The sequence below is a fragment of the Ambystoma mexicanum genome, chromosome 11, assembly GCF_040938575.1.
Source record: "Ambystoma mexicanum isolate Mex_15411 chromosome 11, UKY_AmexF1_1, whole genome shotgun sequence".
Taxonomy (NCBI): Eukaryota; Metazoa; Chordata; class Amphibia; order Caudata; family Ambystomatidae; genus Ambystoma; species Ambystoma mexicanum.
In genome coordinates, this window is record NC_090934.1 from 826098272 (window position 1) to 826121619 (window position 23348).

Below are 23348 nucleotides of genomic sequence, written 5' to 3' on the forward strand. Positions count from 1 at the left end.
GAGTGCACCAAGAGAACTTGGGGGAAGTAGCTTATGTTAACTACTTGCCATGATCTTTATAGATCCCTCTGTTTGACTGGGTGAATTCTAATTTCTGGGGTAGAGTAAGCAATTTTTGGATCTAGATGCTGTGCGCAACAGGAATGATATATACTGCACTGTACTGCTACTGAAAAGTTACCAATTTTACAGGATGTTCAGGTAAGCTTTGTTTCAGAAAACAACTTGCTAGAGGCCCTAGGACAGATTACTGGGACAAAGGAAGAGGGTTTGGGGATTAGCACATCTCCTATGAAAGGTACAGTCACGCCCGAGATAACTCTGAGTGTCACCTCAAATTCTAAGAAATGCAAACTAGGGAGATACGCTTTTTATTGCCAGTGGATCTTTGTGTTTCAGACAAATGTGCACGCCTCCCAGAGCCCCTTGCAATGCACTTAGGGAAAGGGGGGAAGGTGCTGTGCAGCCCTCTCGCTGACAATGTCTCTCTTGTCTATAATGTAACTATGAGAGAGAGAGAAATAGGCAATGCGAGAGTGAAAAAGTAAAATGGAAATGTGTCTACTGAGACCAGTATAAGGGGAAATCCTCACAATCCAGGACCGACAGTTGATTGGGAGGGCGCTTACATGTTTCCGACACCAGACCGGTACCTGAACTCACAAACCCAAACTGCAAAGTGATGGGCATTGCCACTAGACTGCCGACCCCCTTTCGGGCCTCAGCATATATCCTTTAGTCACACCTAGAGTTCCCAGGACAGTGCAGCATTCAGCGATTACACGAAAATATTGACAGCGCTAGGAGGCCATGCAAATGGCAGAGGTATGCTTTACAAAGCCCACGTAGCGTGCACAAAACAGCACATCTGTCAGGCCCACTTGAAGAGATGGTAAAGAGGAAATACTTCTGCTGCATCCAGTAAAACATAGAGATTGGCCTGCTTTAACCCCTTAAGTGCCAAGGACGAGCTATCTCGTCTTTGGCACTGGGGAGGTAATCCCAAGGACGAGATACCTCGTCCATGGCACTTAAGGGGTTAAAGGTTGACCATGTCCTTCATGTGTGTCTGTCAATATGATACTTCCCTGCTGCAAAGCTTACATTCGAAACGCCAGAACAACTAGGCCCAGAGCACAAAGATGCAGTCAGGTTGAAATAACGAGATACTGAAGAGCAATTTTGTATTTCAGAGTGGGAAAAGCAAATATGACCCCGACGTGATTTGAACACGCAACCTTCTGATCTGGAGTCAGACGCGCTACCATTGCGCCACGAGGTCCTTGCGGCACTCCACCTGGTGTGTCTGATGACAGAATAAAGGTAGGAGACGTACATGGACCTGCAGAGCCTCATTGCTTCTTTAAGTAGACTGGCTAGGATAGCTTCCTTCTGTGCATCAGTACACGCTGCAGCCAAACCCTTCCCATGAAGTCTTGATGTTTATGAATTGAATGGCAAGTTTTGAAAAACTAAAGCAAGCGAGAAGAATTGCTTGCAGTTTATTGGATTTTTTGGACGTCAGCAGTCGAGACCAGCGAGAGGTAAACAGAAGTTCATAGTTGGTCATGCTGAATTTTTGAGCCAAAATGCATCGTCCCTGGGTGGGCTTGAACCACCAACCTTTCGGTTAACGGCCGAACGCGCTAACCGATTGCGGCACAGAGACTCATGCAGTGCTTACACTGGGGCCTGATTGGTGTACTGTTTGCTTATGCTCCCCAGGCAACCTGAAAATATTTCTAAAATAGCTCTATTTCCCACAGCGAATCAGGGTATCAAGCACTTCCCTACCTCCCGTAATCCACAAACACAGGGGATTTAGTAGAGGACAGAGCCCATCAACAGTGCACCAAATGCCCTCTGTGTAGGCATAACTTGCTATGAGGAGAAAGCCACAGTTGCGCACTTGTGTTAAAAGGGGACAGTAGGCTGAACCCAGAGAACACGGGAGAAATGACTCAGGTTTACTGAGTGGAACACTCTTTTTCTTTGTGCCAAAAACAGCAGCGTCTTTTCGGTTAACAGCCGAACGCGCTAACCAATTGTGCCACAGAGACTCACTGGCATGTGTGTTCTGCCTTTGGCCTGATTGCATTGCTATTTATTTCTGATTGGCAGAAAACCTGAACTTTTTTCTGAAAAAGGCATGCCTCTCTTAGCACTGCAGTGCATTAGACTGCTCCCTTGCTTCCCTGAGTCCCCAAATACACAACCACCTTGGGCACAATAGAAGACACATTCCAGCAGATTTAGCAAGAGTGCACCAAGGTTTCTATATGTAGGTACCTTGCTGAGAAGCAAGACCTGCAGTTGCATTCTTCTGTTAAAAGAGGGCAGCAGAGTGCACCAAGAGAACTTGGGGGAAGTAGCTTATGTTAACTACTTGCCATGATCTTTATAGATCCCTCTGTTTGACTGGGTGAATTCTAATTTCTGGGGTAGAGTAAGCCATTTTTGGATCTAGATGCTGTGCGCAACAGGAATGCTACATACTGCACTGTACTGCTACTGAAAAGTTACCAATTTTACAGGATGTTCAGGTAAGCTTTGTTTCAGAAAACAACTTGCTAGAGGCCCTAGGACAGATTACTGGGACAAAGGAAGAGGGTTTGGGGATTAGCACATCTCCTATGAAAGGTACAGTCACGCCCGAGACAACTCTGAGTGTCACCTCAAATTCTAAGAAATGCGAACTGGGGTCCTACACTTTTTATTGCCAGTGGATCTTTGTGTTTCAGACAAATGTGCACGCCTCCCAGAGCCCCATGCAATGCACTTAGGGAAATGGGGGAAGGTGCTGTGCAACCCTCTCGCTGACAATGTCTCTCTTGTCTATAATGTATCTATGAGAGAGAGAGAAATAGGCAATGCGAGAGTGAAAAAGTAAAATGGAAATGTGTCTACTGAGACCAGTATAAGGGGAAATCCTCACAATCCAGGACCGACAGTTGATTGGGAGGGCGCTTACATGTTTCCGACACCAGACCGGTACCTGAACTCACAAACCCAAACTGCAAAGTGATGGGCATTGCCACTAGACTGCCGACCCCCTTTCGGGCCTCAGCATATATCCTTTAGTCACACCTAGAGTTCCCAGGACAGTGCAGCATTCAGCGATTACACGAAAATTTTGACAGCGCTAGGAGGCCATGCAAATGGCAGAGGTATGCTTTACAAAGCCCACGTAGCGTGCACAAAACAGCACATCAGTCAGGCCCACTTGAAGAGATGGTAAAGAGGAAATACTTCTGCTGCATCCAGTAAAACATAGAGATTGGCCTGCTTTAAAGGTTGACCATGTCCTTCATGGGTGTCTGTCAATATGATACTTCCCTGCTGCAAAGCTTACATTCGAAACGCCAGAACAACTAGGCCCAGAGCACAAAGATGCAGTCAGGTTGAAATAACGAGATACTGAAGAGCAATTTTGTATTTCAGAGTGGGAAAAGCAAATATGACCCCGACGTGATTTGAACAGGCAACCTTCTGATCTGGAGTCAGACGCGCTACCATTGCGCCACGAGGTCCTTGTGGCAGTCCACCTGGTGTGTCTGATGACAGAATAAAGGTAGGAGACGTACATGCACCTTCAGAGCCTCATTGCTTCTTTAAGTAGACTGGCTAGGATAGCTTCCTTCTGTGCATCAGTACACGCTGCAGCCAAACCCTTCCCATGAAGTCTTGATGTTTATGAATTGAATGGCAAGTTTTGAAAAACTAAAGCAAGCGAGAAGAATTGCTTACAGTTTATTGGATTTTTTGGACGTCAGCAGACGAGACCTGCGAGAGGTAAACAGAAGTTCATAGTTGGTCATGCTGAATTTTTGAGCCAAAATGCATCGTCCCTGGGTGGGCTTGAACCACCATCCTTTCGGTTAACAGCCGAACGCGCTAACCAATTGCGCCACAGAGACTCATGCAGTGCTTACACTGGGGCCTGATTGGTGTGCTGTTTGCTTATGCTTCCCAGGCAACCTGAAAATATTTCTAAAATAGCTCTATTTCCCACAGCAAATCAGGGTATCAAGCACTTCCCTACCTCCCCTAATCCACAAACACAGGGGATTTAGTAGAGGACAGAGCCCATCAACAGTGCACCAAATGTCCTCTGTATAGGCATAACTTGCTATGAGGAGAAAGCCACAGTTGCGCACTTTTGTTAAAAGGGGACAGTAGGCTGAACCCAGAGAACACGGGAGAAATGACTCAGGTTTACTGAGTGGAACACTCTGTGTCTTTGTGCCAAAAACAGCAGCGTCTTTTCGGTTAACAGCCGAACGCGCTAACCAATTGCCCCACAGAGACTCACTGGCATGTGTGTTCTGCCTTTGGCCTGATTGCATTGCTATTTTTTTCTGATTGGCAGAAAACCTGAACTTTTTTCTGAAAAAGGCATGCCTCTCTTAGCACTGCAGTGCATTAGACTGCTCCCTTGCTTCCCTGAGTCCCCAAATACACAACCACCTTGGGCACAATAGAAGACACATTCCAGCAGATTTAGCAAGAGTGCACCAAGGTTTCTATATGTAGTTACCTTGCTGAGAAGCAAGACCTGCAGTTGCATTCTTCTGTTAAAAGAGGGCAGCAGAGTGCACCAAGAGAACTTGGGGGAAGTAGCTTATGTTAACTACTTGCCATGATCTTTATAAATCCCTCTGTTTGACTGGGTGAATTCTAATTTCTGGGGTAGAGTAAGCAATTTTTGGATCTAGATGCTGTGCGCAACAGGAATGCTATATACTGCACTGTACTGCTACTGAAAAGTTACCAATTTTACAGGATGTTCAGGTAAGCTTTGTTTCAGAAAACAACTTGCTAGAGGCCCTAGGACAGATTACTGGGACAAAGGAAGAGGGTTTGGGGATTAGCACATCTCCTATGAAAGGTACAGTCACGCCCGAGACAACTCTGAGTGCCTCCTCAAATTCTAAGAAATGCGAACTGGGGTCCTACGCCTTTTATTGCCAGTGGATCTTTGTGTTTCAGACAAATGTGCACGCCTCCCAGAGCCCCATGCAATGCACTTAGGGAAATGGGGGAAGGTGCTGTGCAACCCTCTCGCTGACAATGTCTCTCTTGTCTATAATGTATCTATGAGAGAGAGAGAAATAGGCAATGCGAGAGTGAAAAAGTAAAATGGAAATGTGTCTACTGAGACCAGTATAAGGGGAAATCCTCACAATCCAGGACCGACAGTTGATTGGGAGGGCGCTTACAGGTTTCCGACACCAGACCGGTACCTGAACTCACAAACCCAAACTGCAAAGTGATGCCCATTGCCACTAGACTGCCGACCCCCTTTCGGGGCCCCAACATATATCCTTTAGTCACACCTAGAGTTCCCAGGACAGTGCAGCATTCAGCGATTACACGAAAATATTGACAGCGCTAGGAGGCCATGCAAATGGCAGAGGTATGCTTTACAAAGCCCACGTAGCGTGCACAAAACAGCACATCAGTCAGGCCCACTTGAAGAGATGGTAAAGAGGAAATACTTCTGCTGCATCCAGTAAAACATAGAGATTGGCCTGCTTTAAAGGTTGACCATGTCCTTCATGGGTGTCTGTCAATATGATACTTCCCTGCTGCAAAGCTTACATTCGAAACGCCAGAACAACTAGGCCCAGAGCACAAAGATGCAGTCAGGTTGAAATAACGAGATACTGAAGAGCAATTTTGTATTTTAGAGTGGGAAAAGGAAGTTTGACCCCGATGTGATTTGAACACACAACCTTCTGATCTGGAGTCAGACGCGCTACCATTGCGCCACGAGGTCCTTGTGGCAGTCCACCTGGTGTGTCTGATGACAGAATAAAGGTAGGAGACGTACATGCACCTGCAGAGCCTCATTGCTTCTTTAGGTAGACTGGCTAGGATAGCTTCCTTCTGTGCATCAGTACACGCTGCAGCCAAACCCTTCCCATGAAGTCTTGATGTTTATGAATTGAATGGCAAGTTTTGAAAAACTAAAGCAAGCGAGAAGAATTGCTTACAGTTTATTGGATTTTTTGGACGTCAGCAGACGAGACCTGCGAGAGGTAAACAGAAGTTCATAGTTGGTCATGCTGAATTTTGAGCCAAAATGCATCGTCCCTGGGTGGGCTTGAACCACCAACCTTTCGGTTAACAGCCGAACGCGCTAACCGATTGCGCCACAGAGACTCATGCAGTGCTTACACTGGGGCCTGATTGGTGTGCTGTTTGCTTATGCTTCCCAGGCAACCTGAAAATATTTCTAAAATAGCTCTATTTCCCACAGCAAATCAGGGTATCAAGCACTTCCCTACCTCCCCTAATCCACAAACACAGGGGATTTAGTAGAGGACAGAGCCCATCAACAGTGCACCAAATGTCCTCTGTGTAGGCATAACTTGCTATGAGGAGAAAGCCACAGTTGCGCACTTGTGTTAAAAGGGGACAGTAGGCTGAACCCAGAGAACACGGGAGAAATGACTCAGGTTAACTGAGTGGAACACTCTGTGTCTTTGTGCCAAAAACAGCAGCGTCTTTTCGGTTAACAGCCGAACGCGCTAACCAATTGTGCCACAGAGACTCACTGGCATGTGTGTTCTGCCTTTGGCCTTATTGCATTGCTATTTTTTTCTGATTGGCAGAAAACCTGAACTTTTTTCTGAAAAAGGCATGCCTCTCTTAGCACTGCAGTGCATTAGACTGCTCCCTTGCTTCCCTGAGTCCCCAAATACACAACCACCTTGGGCACAATAGAAGACACATTCCAGCAGATTTAGCAAGAGTGCACCAAGGTTTCTATATGTAGGTACCTTGCTGAGAAGCAAGACCTGCAGTTGCATTCTTCTGTTAAAAGAGGGCAGCAGAGTGCACCAAGAGAACTTGGGGGAAGTAGCTTATGTTAACTACTTGCCATGATCTTTATAGATCCCTCTGTTTGACTGGGTGAATTCTAATTTCTGGGGGTAGAGTAAGCAATTTTTGGATCTAGATGCTGTGCGCAACAGGAATGCTATATACTGCACTGTACTGCTACTGAAAAGTTACCAATTTTACAGGATGTTCAGGTAAGCTTTGTTTCAGAAAACAACTTGCTAGAGGCCCTAGGACAGATTACTGGGACAAAGGAAGAGGGTTTGGGGATTAGCACATCTCCTATGAAAGGTACAGTCACGCCCGAGACAACTCTGAGTGCCTCCTCAAATTCTAAGAAATGCGAACTGGGGTCCTACGCCTTTTATTGCCAGTGGATCTTTGTGTTTCAGACAAATGTGCACGCCTCCCAGAGCCCCATGCAATGCACTTAGGGAAATGGGGGAAGGTGCTGTGAAACCCTCTCGCTGACAATCTCTCTCTTGTCTATAATGTATCTATGAGAGAGCGAGAAATAGGCAATGCGAGAGTGAAAAAGTAAAATGGAAATGTGTCTACTGAGACCAGTATAAGGGGAAATCCTCACAATCCAGGACCGACAGTTGATTGGGAGGGCGCTTACAGTTTTCTGACACCAGACCGGTACCTGAACTCACAAACCCAAACTACTAAGTGATGGGCATTGCCACTAGACTGCCGACCCCCTTTCGGGGCCCCAGCATATATCCTTTAGTCACACCTAGAGTTCCCAGGACAGTGCAGCATTCAGCGATTACACGAAAATATTGACAGCGCTAGGAGGCCATGCAAATGGCAGAGGTATGCTTTACAAAGCCCACGTAGCGTGCACAAAACAGCACATCAGTCAGGCCCACTTGAAGAGATGGTAAAGAGGAAATACTTCTGCTGCATCCAGTAAAACATAGAGATTGGCCTGCTTTAAAGGTTGACCATGTCCTTCATGGGTGTCTGTCAATATGATACTTCCCTGCTGCAAAGCTTACATTCGAAACGCCAGAACAACTAGGCCCAGAGCACAAATATGCAGTCAGGTTGAAATAACGAGATACTGAAGAGCAATTTTGTATTTCAGAGTGGGAAAAGCAAATATGACCCCGACGTGATTTGAACACGCAACCTTCTGATCTGGAGTCAGACGTGCTACCATTGCGCCACGAGGTCCTTGTGGCAGTCCACCTGGTGTGTCTGATGACAGAATAAAGGTAGGAGACGTACATGCACCTGCAAAGCCTCATTGCTTCTTTAGGTAGACTGGCTAGGATAGCTTCCTTCTGTGCATCAGTACACGCTGCAGCCAAACCCTTCCCATGAAGTCTTGATGTTTATGAATTGAATGGCAAGTTTTGAAAAACTAAAGCAAGCGAGAAGAATTGCTTGCAGTTTATTGGATTTTTTGGACGTCAGCAGACGAGACCTGCGAGAGGTAAACAGAAATCCATAGTTGGTCACGCTGAATTTTTGATCCAAAATGCACAGTCCCTGGGTGGGCTTGAACCACCAACCTTTCGGTTAACAGCCGAACGCGCTAACCGATTGCGCCACAGAGACTCATGCAGTTCTTACACAGGGGCTTGATTGGTGTGCTGTTTGCTTATGCTTCCCAGGCAACCTGAAAATATTTCTAAAATAGCTCTTTTTCCCACAGCAAATCAGGGTATCAAGCACTTCCCTACCTCCCCTAATCCACAAACACAGGGGATTTAGTAGAGGACAGAGCCCATCAACAGTGCACCAAATGCCCTCTGTGTAGGCATAACTTGCTATGAGGAGAAAGCCACAGTTGCGCACTTGTGTTAAAAGGGGACAGTAGGCTGAACCCAGAGAACACGGGAGAAATGACTCAGGTTTACTGAGTGGAACACTCTGTGTCTTTGTGCCAAAAACAGCAGCGTCTTTTCGGTTAACAGCCGAACGCTCTAACCAATTGCGCCACAGAGACTCACTGGCATGTGTGTTCTGCCTTTGGCCTGATTGCATTGCTATTTTTTTCTGATTGGCAGAAAACCTGAACTTTTTTCTGAAAAAGGCATGCCTCTCTTAGCACTGCAGTGCATTAGACTGCTCCCTTGCTTCCCTGAGTCCCCAAATACACAACCACCTTGGGCACAATAGAAGACACATTCCAGCAGATTTAGCAAGAGTGCACCAAGGTTTCTATATGTAGTTACCTTGCTGAGAAGCAAGACCTGCAGTTGCATTATTCTGTTAAAAGAGGGCAGCAGAGTGCACCAAGAGAACTTGGGGGAAGTAGCTTATGTTAACTACTTGCCATGATCTTTATAGATCCCTCTGTTTGACTGGGTGAATTCTAATTTCTGGGGTAGAGTAAGCAATTTTTGGATCTAGATGCTGTGCGCAACAGGAATGCTATATACTGCACTGTACTGCTACTGAAAAGTTACCAATTTTACAGGATGTTCAGGTAAGCTTTGTTTCAGAAAACAACTTGCTAGAGGCCCTAGGACAGATTACTGGGACAAAGGAAGAGGGTTTGGGGATTAGCACATCTCCTATGAAAGGTACAGTCACGCCCGAGACAACTCTGAGTGCCTCCTCAAATTCTAAGAAATGCGAACTGGGGTCCTACGCCTTTTATTGCCAGTGGATCTTTGTGTTTCAGACAAATGTGCACGCCTCCCAGAGCCCCATGCAATGCACTTAGGGAAATGGGGGAAGGTGCTGTGCAACCCTCTCGCTGACAATGTCTCTCTTGTCTATAATATATCTATGAGAGAGAGAGAAATAGGCAATGCGAGAGTGAAAAAGTAAAATGGAAATGTGTCTACTGAGACCAGTATAAGGGGAAATCCTCACAATCCAGGACCGACAGTTGATTGGGAGGGCGCTTACAGGTTTCCGACACCAGACCGGTACCTGAACTGACAAACCCAAACTGCAAAATGATGCCCATTGCCACTAGACTGCCGACCCCCTTTCGGGGCCCCAACATATATATATCCTTTAGTCACACCTAGAGTTCCCAGGACAGTGCAGCATTCAGCGATTACACGAAAATATTGACAGCGCTAGGAGGCCATGCAAATGGCAGAGGTATGCTTTACAAAGCCCACGTAGCGTGCACAAAACAGCACATCAGTCAGGCCCACTTGAAGAGATGGTAAAGAGGAAATACTTCTGCTGCATCCAGTAAAACATAGAGATTGGCCTGCTTTAAAGGTTGACCATGTCCTTCATGGGTGTCTGTCAATATGATACTTCCCTGCTGCAAAGCTTACATTCGAAACGCCAGAACAACTAGGCCCAGAGCACAAAGATGCAGTCAGGTTGAAATAACGAGATACTGAAGAGCAATTTTGTATTTTAGAGTGGGAAAAGGAAGTATGACCGCGAGGTGATTTGAACACACAACCTTCTGATCTGGAGTCAGGCGCGCTACCATTGCGCCACGAGGTCTTTGTGGCAATCCACCTGGTGTGTCTGATGACAGAATAAAGGTAGGAGACGTAAATGCACCTGCAGAGCCTCATTGCTTCTTTAGGTAGACTGGCTAGGATAGCTTCCTTCTGTGCATCAGTACACGCTGCAGCCAAACCCTTCCCATGAAGTCTTGATGTTTATGAATTGAATGGCAAGTTTTGAAAAACTAAAGCAAGCGAGAAGAATTGCTTACAGTTTATTGGATTTTTTGGACGTCAGCAGACGAGACCTGCGAGAGGTAAACAGAAGTTCATAGTTGGTCATGCTGAATTTTTGAGCCAAAATGCATCGTCCCTGGGTGGGCTTGAACCACCAATCTTTCGGTTAACAGCCGAACGCGCTAACCGATTGCGCCACAGAGACTCATGCAGCTCTTACACAGGGGCCTGATTGGTGTGCTGTTTGCTTATGCTTCCCAGGCAACCTGAAAATATTTCTAAAATAGCTCTTTTTCCCACAGCAAATCAGGGTATCAAGCACTTCCCTACCTCCCCTAATCCACAAACACAGGGGATTTAGTAGAGGACAGAGCCCATCAACAGTGCACCAAATGCCCTCTGTGTAGGCATAACTTGCTATGAGGAGAAAGCCACAGTTGCGCACTTGTGTTAAAAGGGGACAGTAGGCTGAACCCAGAGAACACGGGAGAAATGACTCAGGTTTACTGAGTGGAACACTCTGTGTCTTTGTGCCAAAAACAGCAGCGTCTTTTCGGTTAACAGTCGAACGCGCTAACCAATTGCACCACAGAGACTCACTGGCATGTGTGTTCTGCCTTTGGCCTGATTGCATTGCTATTTTTTTCTGATTGGCAGAAAACCTGAACTTTTTTCTGAAAAAGGCATGCCTCTCTTAGCACTGCAGTGCATTAGAGTGCTCCCTTGCTTCCCTGAATCCCCAAATACACAACCACCCTGGGCACAATAGAAGACACATTCCAGCAGATTTAGCAAGATTGCACCAAGGATTCTATATGTAGGTACCTTGCTGAGAAGCAAGACCTGCAGTTGCATTCTTCTGTTAAAAGAGGGCAGCAGAGTGCACCAAGAGAACTTGGGGGAAGTAGCTTATGTTAACTATTTGCCATGCTCTTTATAGATCCCTCTGTTTGACTGGGTGAATTCTAATTTCTGGGGTAGAGTAAGCAATTTTTGGATCTAGATGCTGTGCGCAACAGGAATGCTATATACTGCACTGTACTGCTACTGAAAAGTTACCAATTTTACAGGATGTTCAGGTAAGCTTTGTTTCAGAAAACAACTTGCTAGAGGCACTAAGACAGATTACTGGGACAAAGGAAGAGGGTTTGGGGATTATCACATCTCATATGAAAGGTACAGTCACGCCCGAGACAACTCTGAGTGCCTCCTCAAATTCTAAGAAATGCGAACTGGGGTCCTACGCCTTTTATTGCCAGTGGATCTTTGTGTTTCAGACAAATGTGCACGCCTCCCAGAGCCCCTTGCAATGCACTTAGGGAAAGGGGGGAAGGTGCTGTGAAGCCCTCTCGCTGACAATGTCTCTCTTGTCTATAATGTAACTATGAGAGAGAGAGAAATAGGCAATGCGAGAGTGAAAAAGTAAAATGGAAATGTGTCTACTGAGACCAGTATAAGGGGAAATTCTCACAATCCAGGACCGACAGTTGATTGGGAGGGCGCTTACAGGTTTCCGACACCAGACCGGTACCTGAACTCACAAACCCAAACTGCAAAGTGATGCCCATTGCCACTAGACTGCCGACCCCCTTTCGGGGCCCCAACATATATCCTTTAGTCACACCTAGAGTTCCCAGGACAGTGCAGCATTCAGCGATTACACGAAAATTTTGACAGCGCTAGGAGGCCATGCAAATGGCAGAGGTATGCTTTACAAAGCCCACGTAGCGTGCACAAAACAGAACATCAGTCAGGCCCACTTGAAGAGATGGTAAAGAGGAAATACTTCTGCTGCATCCAGTAAAACATAGAGATAGGCCTGCTTTAAAGGTTGACCATGTCCTTCATGGGTGTCTGTCAATATGATACTTCCCTGCTGCAAAGCTTACATTCGAAACGCCAGAACAACTAGGCCCAGAGCACAAAGATGCAGTCAGGTTGAAATAACGAGATACTGAAGAGCAATTTTGTATTTCAGAGTGGGAAAAGGAAGTATGACCCCGACGTGATTTGAACACACAACCTTCTGATCTGGAGTCAGACGCGCTACCATTGCGCCACGAGGTCCTTGTGGCAATCCACCTGGTGTGTCTGATGACAGAATAAAGGTAGGAGACGTACATGCACCTGCAGAGCCTCATTGCTTCTTTAGGTAGACTGGCTAGGATAGCTTCCTTCTGTGCATCAGTACACGCTGCAGCCAAACCCTTCCCATGAAGTCTTGATGTTTATGAATTGAATGGCAAGTTTTGAAAAACTAAAGCAAGCGAGAAGAATTGCTTGCAGTTTATTGGATTTTTTGGACGTCAGCAGACGAGACCTGCGAGAGGTAAACAGAAGTCCATAGTTGGTCACGCTGAATTTTTGAGCCAAAATGCACCGTCCCTGGGTGGGCTTGAACCACCAACCTTTCGGTTAACAGCCGAACGCGCTAACCGATTGCGCCAAAGAGACTCATGCAGTTCTTACACAGGGGCCTGATTGGTGTGCTGTTTGCTTATACTTCCCAGGCAACCTGAAAATATTTCTAAAATAGCTCTTTTTCCCACAGCAAATCAGGGTATCAAGCACTTCCCTACCTCCCCTAATCCACAAACACAGGGGATTTAGTAGAGGACAGAGCCCATCAACAGTGCACCAAATGTCCTCTGTATAGGCATAACTTGCTATGAGGAGAAAGCCACAGTTGCGCACTTGTGTTAAAAGGGGACAGTAGGCTGAACCCAGAGAACACGGGAGAAATGACTCAGGTTTACTGAGTGGAACACTCTGTGTCTTTGTGCCAAAAACAGCAGCGTCTTTTCGGTTAACAGCCGATCGCGCTAACCAATTGCGCCACAGAGACTCACTGGCATGTGTGTTCTGCCTTTGGCCTGATTGTATTGCTATTTTTTTCTGATTGGCAGAAAACCTGAACTTTTTTCTGAAAAAGGCATGCCTCTCTTAGCACTGCAGTGCATTAGACTGCTCCCTTGCTTCCCTGAGTCCCCAAATACACAACCACCCTGGGCACAATAGAAGACACATTCCAGCAGATTTAGCAAGATTGCACCAAGGATTCTATATGTAGGTACCTTGCTGAGAAGCAAGACCTGCAGTTGCATTCTTCTGTTAAAAGAGGGCAGCAGAGTGCACCAAGAGAACTTGGGGGAAGTAGCTTATGTTAACTACTTGCCATGCTCTTTATAGTTCCCTCTGTTTGACTGGGTGAATTCTAATTTCTGGGGTAGAGTAAGCAATTTTTGGATCTAGATGCTGTGCGCAACAGGAATGCTATATACTGCACTGTACTGCTACTGAAAAGTTACCAATTTTACAGGATGTTCAGGTAAGCTTTGTTTCAGAAAACAACTTGCTAGAGGCACTAAGACAGATTACTGGGACAAAGGAAGAGGGTTTGGGGATTAGCACATCTCCTATGAAAGGTACAGTCACGCCCGAGACAACTCTGAGTGTCACCTCAAATTCTAAGAAATGCAAACTAGGGACCTACGCTTTTAATTGCCAGTGGATCTTTGTGTTTCAGACAAATGTGCACGCCTCCCAGAGCCCCTTGCAATGCACTTAGGGAAATGGGGGAAGGTGCTGTGAAGCCCTCTCGCTGACAATGTCTCTCTTGTCTATAATGTATCTATGAGAGAGAGAGAAATAGGCAATGCGAGAGTGAAAAAGTAAAATGGAAATGTGTCTTCTGAGACCAGTATAAGGGGAAACCCTCACAATCCAGGACCGACAGTTGATTGGGAGGGCGCTTACAGGTTTCCGACACCAGACCGGTACCTGAACTCACAAACCCAAACTGCAAAGTGATGCCCATTGCCACTAGACTGCCGACCCCCTTTCGGGGCCCCAACATATATCCTTTAGTCACACCTAGAGTTCCCAGGACAGTGCAGCATTCAGCGATTACACGAAAATATTGACAGCGCTAGGAGGCCATGCAAATGGCAGAGGTATGCTTTACAAAGCCCACGTAGCGTGCACAAAACAGCACATCAGTCAGGCCCACTTGAAGAGATGGTAAAGAGGAAATACTTCTGCTGCATCCAGTAAAACATAGAGATTGGCCTGCTTTAAAGGTTGACCATGTCCTTCATGGGTGTCTGTCAATATGAAACTTCCCTGCTGCAAAGCTTACATTCGAAACGCCAGAACAACTAGGCCCAGAGCACAAAGATGCAGTCAGGTTGAAATAACGAGATACTGAAGAGCAATTTTGTATTTCAGAGTGGGAAAAGGAAGTATGACCCCGATGTGATTTGAACACACAACCTTCTGATCTGGAGTCAGACGCGCTACCATTGCGCCACGAGGTCCTTCTGGCAGTCCACCTGGTGTGTCTGATGACAGAATAAAGGTAGGAGACGTACATGCACCTGCAGAGCCTCATTGCTTCTTTAGGTAGACTGGCTAGGATAGCTTCCTTCTGTGCATCAGTGCACGCTGCAGCCAAACCCTTCCCATGAAGTCTTGATGTTTATGAATTGAATGGCAAGTTTTGAAAAACTAAAGCAAGCGAGAAGAATTGCTTGCAGTTTATTGGATTTTTTGGACGTCAGCAGACGAGACCTGCGAGAGGTAAACAGAAGTTCATAGTTGGTCATGCTGAATTTTTGAGCCAAAATGCATCGTCCCTGGGTGGGCTTGAACCACCAACCTTTCGGTTAACAGCCGACGCGCTAACCGATTGCGCCACAGAGACTCATGCAGTGCTTACACTGGGGCCTGATTGGTGTGCTGTTTGCTTATGCTTCCCAGGCAACCTGAAAATATTTCTAAAATAGCTCTATTTCCCACAGCAAATCAGGGTATCAAGCACTCCCCTACCTCCCCTAATCCACAAACACAGGGGATTTAGTAGAGGACAGAGCCCATCAACAGTGCACCAAATGTCCTCTGTGTAGGCATAACTTGCTATGAGGAGAAAGCCACAGTTGCGCACTTGTGTTAAAAGGGGACAGTAGGCTGAACCCAGAGAACACGGGAGAAATGACTCAGGTTTACTGAGTGGAACACTCTGTGTCTTTGTGCCAAAAACAGCAGCGTCTTTTCGGTTAACAGCCGAACGCGCTAACCAATTGTGCCACAGAGACTCACTGGCATGTGTGTTCTGCCTTTGGCCTGATTGCATTGCTATTTTTTTCTGATTGGCAGAAAACCTGAACTTTTTTCTGAAAAAGGCATGCCTCTCTTAGCACTGCAGTGCATTAGACTGCTCCCTTGCTTCCCTGAGTCCCCAAATACACAACCACCTTGGGCACAATAGAAGACACATTCCAGCAGATTTAGCAAGAGTGCACCAAGGTTTCTATATGTAGGTACCTTGCTGAGAAGCAAGACCTGCAGTTGCATTCTTCTGTTAAAAGAGGGCAGCAGAGTGCACCAAGAGAACTTGGGGGAAGTAGCTTATGTTAACTACTTGCCATGATCTTTATAGATCCCTCTGTTTGACTGGGTGAATTCTAATTTCTGGGGTAGAGTAAGCAATTTTTGGATCTAGATGCTGTGCGCAACAGGAATGCTATATACTGTACTGTACTGCTACTGAAAAGTTACCAATTTTACAGGATGTTCAGGTAAGCTTTGTTTCAGAAAACAACTTGCTAGAGGCCCTAGGACAGATTACTGGGACAAAGGAAGAGGGTTTGGGGATTAGCACATCTCCTATGAAAGGTACAGTCACGCCCGAGACAACTCTGAGTGCCTCCTCAAATTCTAAGAAATGCGAACTGGGGTCCTACGCCTTTTATTGCCAGTGGATCTTTGTGTTTCAGACAAATGTGCACGCCTCCCAGAGCCCCTTGCAATGCACTTAGGGAAAGGGGGGAAGGTGCTGTGCAACCCTCTCGCTGACAATGTCTCTCTTGTCTATAATGTATCTATGAGAGAGAGAGAAATAGGCAATGCGAGAGTGAAAAAGTAAAATGGAAATGTGTCTACTGAGACCAGTATAAGGGGAAATCCTCACAATCCAGGACCGACAGTTGATTGGGAGGGCGCTTACAGGTTTCCGACACCAGACCGGTACCTGAACTCACAAACCCAAACTGCAAAGTGATGGGCATTGCCACTAGACTGCCGACCCCCTTTCGGGGCCCCAACATATATCCTTTAGTCACACCTAGAGTTCCCAGGACACTGCAGCATTCAGCGATTACACGAAAATATTGACAGCGCTAGGAGGCCATGCAAATGGCAGAGGTATGCTTTACAAAGCCCACGTAGCGTGCACAAAACAGCACATCAGTCAGGCCCACTTGAAGAGATGGTAAAGAGGAAATACTTCTGCTGCATCCAGTAAAACATAGAGATTGGCCTGCTTTAAAGGTTGACCATGTCCTTCATGGGTGTCTGTCAATATGATACTTCCCTGCTGCAAAGCTTACATTCGAAACGCCAGAACAACTAGGCCCAGAGCACAAAGATGCAGTCAGGTTGAAATAACGAATTACTGAAGAGCAATTTTATATTTCAGAGTGGGAAAAGCAAATATGACCCCGACATGATTTGAACACGAAACCTTCTGATCTGGAGTCAGACGCGCTACCATTGCGCCACGAGGTCCTTGTGGCAATCCACCTGGTGTGTCTGATGACAGAATAAAGGTAGGAGACGTACATGGACCTGCAGAGCCTCATTGCTTCTTTAAGTAGACTGGCTAGGATAGCTTCCTTCTGTGCATCAGTACACGCTGCAGCCAAACCCTTCCCATGAAGTCTTGATGTTTATGAATTGAATGGCAAGTTTTGAAAAACTAAAGCAAGCGAGAAGAATTGCTTACAGTTTATTGGATTTTTTGGACGTCAGCAGACGAGACCTGCGAGAGGTAAACAGAAGTTCATAGTTGGTCATGCTGAATTTTTGAGCCGAAATGCATCGTCCCTGGGTGGGCTTGAACCACCAACCTTTCGGTTAACAGCCGAACGCGCTAACCGATTGCGCCACAGAAACTCATGCAGTGCTTACACTGGGGCCTGATTGGTGTGATGTTTGCTTATGCTTCCCAGCAACCTGAAAATATTTCTAAAATAGCTCTATTTCCCACAGCAAATCAGGGTATCAAGCACTTCCCTACCTCCCGTAATCCACAAACAAAGGGGATTTAGTAGAGGACAGAGCCCATCAACAGTGCACCAAATGTCCTCTGTGTAGGCATAACTTGCTATGAGGAGAAAGCCACAGTTGCACACTTGTGTTAAAAGGGGACAGTAGGCTGAACCCAGAGAACACGGGAGAAATGACTCAGGTTTACTGAGTGGAACACTCTGTGTCTTTGTGCCCAAAACAGCAGCGTCTTTTCGGTTAACAGCCGAACGCGCTAACCAATTGCGCCACAGAGACTCACTGGCATGTGTGTTCTGCCTTTGGCCTGATTGCATTGCTATTTTTTTCTGATTGGCAGAAAACCTGAACTTTTTTCTGAAAAAGGCATGCCTCTCTTAGCACTGCAGTGCATTAGACTGCTCCCTTGCTTCCCTGAGTCCCCAAATACACAAACACCTTGGGCACAATAGAAGACACATTCCAGCAGATTTAGCAAGAGTGCACCAAGGATTCTATATGTAGGTACCTTGCTGAGAAGCAAGACCTGCAGTTGCATTCTTCTGTTAAAAGAGGGCAGCAGAGTGCACCAAGAGAACTTGGGGGAAGTAGCTTATGTTAACTACTTGCCATGCTCTTTATAGATCCCTCTGTTTGACTGGGTGAATTCTAATTTCTGGGGTAGAGTAAGCAATTTTTGGATCTAGATGCTGTGCGCAACAGGAATGCTATATACTGCACTTTACTGCTACTGAAAAGTTACCAATTTTACAGGATGTTCAGGTAAGCTTTGTTTCAGAAAACAACTTGCTAGAGGCACTAAGACAGATTACTGGGACAAAGGAAGAGGGTTTGGGGATTAGCACATCTCCTATGAAATGTACAGTCACGCTGAGACAACTCTGAGTGTCACCTCAAATTCTAAGAAATGCAAACTAGGGACCTACGCTTTTTATTGCCAGTGGATCTTTGTGTTTCAGACAAATGTGCACGCCTCCCAGAGCCCCTTGCAATGCACTTAGGGAAATGGGGGAAGGTGCTGTGAAGCCCTCTCGCTGACAATGTCTCTCTTGTCTATAATGTATCTATGAGAGAGAGAGAAATAGGCAATGCGAGAGTGAAAAAGTAAAATGGAAATGTGTCTACTGAGACCAGTATAAGGGGAAATCCTCACAATCCAGGACCGACAGTTGATTGGGAGGGCGCTTACAGGTTTCCGACACCAGACCCGTACCTTAACTCACAAACCCAAACTGCAAAGTGATGGGCATTGCCACTAGACTGCCGACCCCCTTTCGGGGCCCCAGCATATATCCTTTAGTCACACCTAGAGTTCCCAGGACAGTGCAGCATTCAGCGATTACACGAAAATATTGACAGCGCTAGGAGGCCATGCAAATGGCAGAGGTATGCTTTACAAAGCCCACGTAGCGTGCACAAAACAGCACATCAGTCAGGCCCACTTGAAGAGATGGTAAAGAGGAAATACTTCTGCTGCATCCAGTAAAACATAGAGATTGGCCTGCTTTAAAGGTTGACCATGTCCTTCATGGGTGTCTGTCAATATGATACTTCCCTGCTGCAAAGCTTACATTCGAAACGCCAGAACAACTAGGCCCAGAGCACAAAGATGCAGTCAGGTTGAAATAACGAGATACTGAAGAGCAATTTTGTATTTCAGAGTGGGAAAAGCAAATATGACCCCGACGTGATTTGAACACGCAACCTTCTGATCTGGAGTCAGACGCGCTACCATTGCGCCACGAGGTCCTTGTGGCAGTCCACCTGGTGTGTCTGATGACAGAATAAAGGTAGGAGACGTACATGCACCTGCAGAGCCTCATTGTTTCTTTAGGTAGACTGGCTAGGATAGCTTCCTTCTGTGCATCAGTACACGCTGCAGCCAAAGCCTTCCCATGAAGTCTTGATGTTTATGAATTGAATGGCAAGTTTTGAAAAACTAAAGCAAGCGAGAAGAATTGCTTACAGTTTATTGGATTTTTTGGACGTCAGCAGACGAGACCTGCGAGAGGTAAACAGAAGTTCATAGTTGGTCATGCTGAATTTTTGAGCCAAAATGCATCTTCCCTGGGTGGGCTTGAACCACCAACCTTTCGGTTAACAGCCGAACGCGCTATCCGATTGCGCCACAGAGACTCATGCAGTGCTTACCCTGGGACCTGATTGGTGTGCTGTTTGCATATGCTTCCCAGGCAACCTGAAAATATTTCTAAAATAGCTCTATTTCCCACAGCAAATCAGGGTATCAAGCACTTCCCTACCTCCCCTAATCCACAAACACAGGGGATTTAGTAGAGGACAGAGCCCATCAACAGGGCACCAAATGTCCTCTGTATAGGCATAACTTGCTATGAGGAGAAAGCCACAGTTGCGCACTTGTGTTAAAAGGGGACAGTAGGCTGAACCCAGAGAAAACGGGAGAAATGACTCAGGTTTACTGAGTGGAACACTCTGTGTCTTTGTGCCAAAAACAGCAGCGTCTTTTCAGTTAACAGCCGAACGCGCTAACCAATTGCGCCACAGAGACTCACTGGCATGTGTGTTCTGCCTTTGGCCTGATTGCATTGCTATTTTTTTCTGATTGGCAGAAAACCTGAACTTTCTTCTGAAAAAGGCATGCCTCTCTTAGCACTGCAGTGCATTAGACTGCTCCCTTGCTTCCCTGAGTCCCCAAATACACAACCACCTTGGGCACAATAGAAGACACATTCCAGCAGATTTAGCAAGAGTGCACCAAGGTTTCTATATGTAGGTACCTTGCTGAGAAACAAGACCTGCAGTTGCATTCTTCTGTTAAAAGAGGGCAGCAGAGTGCACCAAGAGAACTTGGGGGAAGTAGCTTATGTTAACTACTTGCCATGATCTTTATAGATCCCTCTGTTTGACTGGGTGAATTCTAATTTCTGGGGTAGAGTAAGCAATTTTTGGATCTAGATGCTGTGTGCAACAGGAATGCTATATACTGCACTGTACTGCTACTGAAAAGTTACCAATTTTACAGGATGTTCAGGTAAGCTTTGTTTCAGAAAACAACTTGCTAGAGGCCCTAGGACAGATTACTGGGACAAAGGAAGAGGGTTTGGGGATTAGCACATCTCCTATGAAAGGTACAGTCACGCCCGAGACAACTCTGAGTGTCACTTCAAATTTTAAGAAATGCAAACTAGGGACCTACGCTTTTTATTGCCAGTGGATCTTTGTGTTTCAGACAAATGTGCACGCCTCCCAGTGCCCCATGCAATGCACTTAGGGAAATGGGGGAAGGTGCTGTGAAGCCCTCTCGCTGACAATGTCTCTCTTGTCTATAATGTATCTATGAGAGAGAGAGAAATAGGCAATGCGAGAGTGAAAAAGTAAAATGGAAATGTGTCTACTGAGACCAGTATAAGGGGAAATCCTCACAATCCAGGACCGACAGTTGATTGGGAGGGCGCTTACAGGTTTCCGACACCAGACCGGTACCTGAACTCACAAACCCAAACTGCAAAGTGATGCCCATTGCCACTAGACTGCCGACCCCCTTTCGGGGCCCCAGCATATATCCTTTAGTCACACCTAGAGTTCCCAGGACAGTGCAGCATTCAGCGATTACACAAAAATATTGACAGCGCTAGGAGGCCATGCAAATGGCAGAGGTATGCTTTACAAAGCCCACGTAGCGTGCACAAAACAGCACATCAGTCAGGCCCACTTGAAGAGATGGTAAAGAGGAAATACTTCTGCTGCATCCAGTAAAACATAGAGATTGGCCTGCTTTAAAGCTTGACCATGTCCTTCATGGGTGTCTGTCAATATGATACTTCCCTGCTGCAAAGCTTACATTCGAAACGCCAGAACAACTAGGCCCAGAGCACAAATATGCAGTCAGGTTGAAATAACGAGATACTGAAGAGCAATTTTGTATTTCAGAGTGGGAAAAGCAAATATGACCCCGACGTGATTTGAACACGCAACCTTCTGATCTGGAGTCAGACGCGCTACCATTGCGCCACGAGGTCCTTGTGGCACTCCACCTGGTGTGTCTGATGACAGAATAAAGGTAGGAGACGTACATGAACCTGCAGAGCCTCATTGCTTCTTTAAGTAGACTGGCTAGGATAGCTTCCTTCTGTGCATCAGTACACGCTGCAGCCAAACCCTTCCCATGAAGTCTTGATGTTTATGAATTGAATGGCAAGTTTTGAAAAACTAAAGCAAGCGAGAAGAATTGCTTGCAGTTTATTGGATTTTTTGGACGTCAGCAGTCGAGACCAGCGAGAGGTAAACAGAAGTTCATAGTTGGTCATGCTGAATTTTTGAGCCAAAATGCATCGTCCCTGGGTGGGCTTGAACCACCAACCTTTCGGTTAACGGCCGAACGCGCTAACCGATTGCGGCACAGAGACTCATGCAGTGCTTACACTGGGGCCTGATTGGTGTGCTGTTTGCTTATGCTCCCCAGGCAACCTGAAAATATTTCTAAAATAGCTCTATTTCCCACAGCAAATCAGGGTATCAAGCACTTCCCTACCTCCCGTAATCCACAAACACAGGGGATTTAGTAGAGGACAGAGCCCATCAACAGTGCACCAAATGCCCTCTGTGTAGGCATAACTTGCTATGAGGAGAAAGCCACAGTTGCGCACTTCTGTTAAAAGGGGACAGTAGGCTGAACCCAGAGAACACGGGAGAAATGACTCAGGTTTACTGAGTGGAACACTCTGTGTCTTTGTGCCAAAAACAGCAGCGTCTTTTCGGTTAACAGCCGAACGCGCTAACCAATTGCGCCACAGAGACTCACTGGCATGTGTGTTCTGCCTTTGGCCTGATTGCATTGCTATTTTTTTCTGATTGGCAGAAAACCTGAACTTTTTTCTGAAAAAGGCATGCCTCTCTTAGCACTGCAGTGCATTAGACTGCTCCCTTGCTTCCCTGAGTCCCCAAATACACAACCACCTTGGGAACAATAGAAGACACATTCCAGCAGATTTAGCAAGAGTGCACCAAGGATTCTATATGTAGGTACCTTGCTGAGAAGCAAGACCTGCAGTTGCATTCTTCTGTTAAAAGAGGGCAGCAGAGTGCACCAAGAGAACTTGGGGGAAGTAGCTTATGTTAACTACTTGCCATGATCTTTATAGATCCCTCTGTTTGACTGGGTGAATTCTAATTTCTGGGGTAGAGTAAGCAATTTTTGGATCTAGATGCTGTGCGCAACAGGAATGATATATACTGCACTGTACTGCTACTGAAAAGTTACCAATTTTACAGGATGTTCAGGTAAGCTTTGTTTCAGAAAACAACTTGCTAGAGGCCCTAGGACAGATTACTGGGACAAAGGAAGAGGGTTTGGGGATTAGCACATCTCCTATGAAAGGTACAGTCACGCCCGAGATAACTCTGAGTGTCACCTCAAATTCTAAGAAATGCAAACTAGGGAGATACGCTTTTTATTGCCAGTGGATCTTTGTGTTTCAGACAAATGTGCACGCCTCCCAGAGCCCCTTGCAATGCACTTAGGGAAAGGGGGGAAGGTGCTGTGCAGCCCTCTCGCTGACAATGTCTCTCTTGTCTATAATGTAACTATGAGAGAGAGAGAAATAGGCAATGCGAGAGTGAAAAAGTAAAATGGAAATGTGTCTACTGAGACCAGTATAAGGGGAAATCCTCACAATCCAGGACCGACAGTTGATTGGGAGGGCGCTTACATGTTTCCGACACCAGACCGGTACCTGAACTCACAAACCCAAACTGCAAAGTGATGGGCATTGCCACTAGACTGCCGACCCCCTTTCGGGCCTCAGCATATATCCTTTAGTCACACCTAGAGTTCCCAGGACAGTG

The 23348-nt window shown here is 46.2% G+C and overlaps 15 non-coding genes across 15 annotated transcripts; all 15 read right to left on the reverse strand.

Moving 5' to 3' along the window:
* Positions 1-1210: 1210 nt before the first annotated feature.
* Positions 1211-1282, reverse strand: TRNAW-CCA (transfer RNA tryptophan (anticodon CCA)). Its single transcript has one exon. It is a non-coding gene; the product is annotated as a tRNA-Trp (tRNA).
* A 2176-nt stretch (positions 1283-3458) lies between these two features.
* Positions 3459-3530, reverse strand: TRNAW-CCA (transfer RNA tryptophan (anticodon CCA)). Its single transcript has one exon. It is a non-coding gene; the product is annotated as a tRNA-Trp (tRNA).
* A 313-nt stretch (positions 3531-3843) lies between these two features.
* Positions 3844-3917, reverse strand: TRNAN-GUU (transfer RNA asparagine (anticodon GUU)). Its single transcript has one exon. It is a non-coding gene; the product is annotated as a tRNA-Asn (tRNA).
* A 1790-nt stretch (positions 3918-5707) lies between these two features.
* On the reverse strand, positions 5708-5779 carry TRNAW-CCA (transfer RNA tryptophan (anticodon CCA)). The gene has a single exon. It is a non-coding gene; the product is annotated as a tRNA-Trp (tRNA).
* Positions 5780-6091: 312 nt separating this feature from the next.
* On the reverse strand, positions 6092-6165 carry TRNAN-GUU (transfer RNA asparagine (anticodon GUU)). Its single transcript has one exon. It is a non-coding gene; the product is annotated as a tRNA-Asn (tRNA).
* Positions 6166-7956: 1791 nt separating this feature from the next.
* On the reverse strand, positions 7957-8028 carry TRNAW-CCA (transfer RNA tryptophan (anticodon CCA)). Its single transcript has one exon. It is a non-coding gene; the product is annotated as a tRNA-Trp (tRNA).
* Positions 8029-8341: 313 nt separating this feature from the next.
* On the reverse strand, positions 8342-8415 carry TRNAN-GUU (transfer RNA asparagine (anticodon GUU)). The gene has a single exon. It is a non-coding gene; the product is annotated as a tRNA-Asn (tRNA).
* Positions 8416-10594: 2179 nt separating this feature from the next.
* On the reverse strand, positions 10595-10668 carry TRNAN-GUU (transfer RNA asparagine (anticodon GUU)). Its single transcript has one exon. It is a non-coding gene; the product is annotated as a tRNA-Asn (tRNA).
* Positions 10669-12458: 1790 nt separating this feature from the next.
* Positions 12459-12530, reverse strand: TRNAW-CCA (transfer RNA tryptophan (anticodon CCA)). The gene has a single exon. It is a non-coding gene; the product is annotated as a tRNA-Trp (tRNA).
* Positions 12531-12843: 313 nt separating this feature from the next.
* On the reverse strand, positions 12844-12917 carry TRNAN-GUU (transfer RNA asparagine (anticodon GUU)). Its single transcript has one exon. It is a non-coding gene; the product is annotated as a tRNA-Asn (tRNA).
* Positions 12918-14707: 1790 nt separating this feature from the next.
* Positions 14708-14779, reverse strand: TRNAW-CCA (transfer RNA tryptophan (anticodon CCA)). Its single transcript has one exon. It is a non-coding gene; the product is annotated as a tRNA-Trp (tRNA).
* Positions 14780-16955: 2176 nt separating this feature from the next.
* TRNAW-CCA (transfer RNA tryptophan (anticodon CCA)) lies at positions 16956-17027 on the reverse strand. Its single transcript has one exon. It is a non-coding gene; the product is annotated as a tRNA-Trp (tRNA).
* A 313-nt stretch (positions 17028-17340) lies between these two features.
* Positions 17341-17414, reverse strand: TRNAN-GUU (transfer RNA asparagine (anticodon GUU)). The gene has a single exon. It is a non-coding gene; the product is annotated as a tRNA-Asn (tRNA).
* Positions 17415-19202: 1788 nt separating this feature from the next.
* On the reverse strand, positions 19203-19274 carry TRNAW-CCA (transfer RNA tryptophan (anticodon CCA)). The gene has a single exon. It is a non-coding gene; the product is annotated as a tRNA-Trp (tRNA).
* Positions 19275-21451: 2177 nt separating this feature from the next.
* On the reverse strand, positions 21452-21523 carry TRNAW-CCA (transfer RNA tryptophan (anticodon CCA)). The gene has a single exon. It is a non-coding gene; the product is annotated as a tRNA-Trp (tRNA).
* Positions 21524-23348: the final 1825 nt, after the last annotated feature.